Consider the following 1,506-nt stretch of genomic DNA (forward strand, 5'->3'; position numbering starts at 1 on the left):
ATATATATATATATATATATATATATATATATATATATATATATATATATATATATATATATATATATATATATATATATATATATATATATATATATATATATATATATATATATATATATATATATATATATATATATATATATATGAATTGCTATGAATCAAGATCGAAATCGATATTTGTGCCCATCGCCACTCCAACCTGAACTTAAAAGACAACCCTGCTTTAAGAGCTTTCAATATATTGAGAACAATAATTTTGTGTTAGCTTTCTCGACTATTTAAATGTCTCCTAGCCAGAACCAATATCAAAGTAATGAAAGTGCGCCATCAACTGGTCTTTGAACAAACACAAACAAGTTTAAAAATAAAAAATAAAGTTTCAGAGGGATTTTACGATAAGTTCTGAATAAGTGTCCCCACCAATTATGAATATAAAAAATGTATTCTTTGCAGGTCTGCATTTTTGTTTAGCCTATTTTAAGGTTCACTCGTGCAGCGACAGGCTCCTTTTAAAAGTTGCTCACCCATTGTTCCTATTGATGAATCCCATTACTCATATAGCCTAAAATTATAGTCTAGGTGATGCAGAGTTCAAAACGTGTGAAATTAAACACTGAATACACATTTGTGTGATTTCAGTTTTATGGTGCGTTTTTCTTATAGCCTACTCTACTATTGCTATAAATGCTGCTACAGAGTTACGTAAACTACTAAACTAGGCCTACAACATGGCTACATATAGGTTAGTTGTGTTTACCGGTAGCTAAATGGAATTTAATAGATGCTTCGATCACCTTTAATTTTTACACAAGCAATTATGGCTAATAGGCTTCTTGTTTATGTAAGGAAATAAAACGCTGCGACATTAATATAGGCTAGCCTATTACTCTCTGTTCTTCCAGCCTAGTTTTGTCACAAAGTAAATGATTGCATTTGCTCGTTTCAGTCCTTGATGGTCTTTCTTTGAATGACCTGCTCTCCACCAAAGAAGCAGAAAGAACCAGACAAGACCGAATTTTCCATGACGCGAGTTCTTTTCAGGTTTAAAAAAATCAGCGGGTTTAGGGAGCTCAACGTGATCTGTGTACAAATATTGAGCTTGATGACAACTTTATGAATTTGTTACGCGTTTGACGCCAACACAGACCAAAAGCGGGCCCATATTTCACAATTTCGCGTTTGTCTCCTGGATGCATTATGTAATGCGCGCGAATAGCCTACTCTCTCCAGTTTAACAGTCAATGGGGATTGTTTAGTGAAGTGTCCTGCATAGGCTACTAAACCTTGCTGTTCTAATGTAGTTGCTGATGAAGTTGCCTACTTAGTGATTGACAACGGCAAATGCAGATCAGAGCAGAAATGTATAAAGTGGGTCTTTGCATGGAGCTTGTTTCAGCAGACAATGAGACTATGTGGTGTGCGTGTGCAGAATTCCACACAACACCAAACGAAGCTGTTGCCAAAAAAACTCCACTTTGTATCCCACCCCCACTTTCCCTCTTC

Source organism: Gobio gobio (assembly GCF_949357685.1).
Source record: "Gobio gobio genome assembly, chromosome: 16".
NCBI lineage: Eukaryota > Metazoa > Chordata > Actinopteri > Cypriniformes > Gobionidae > Gobio > Gobio gobio.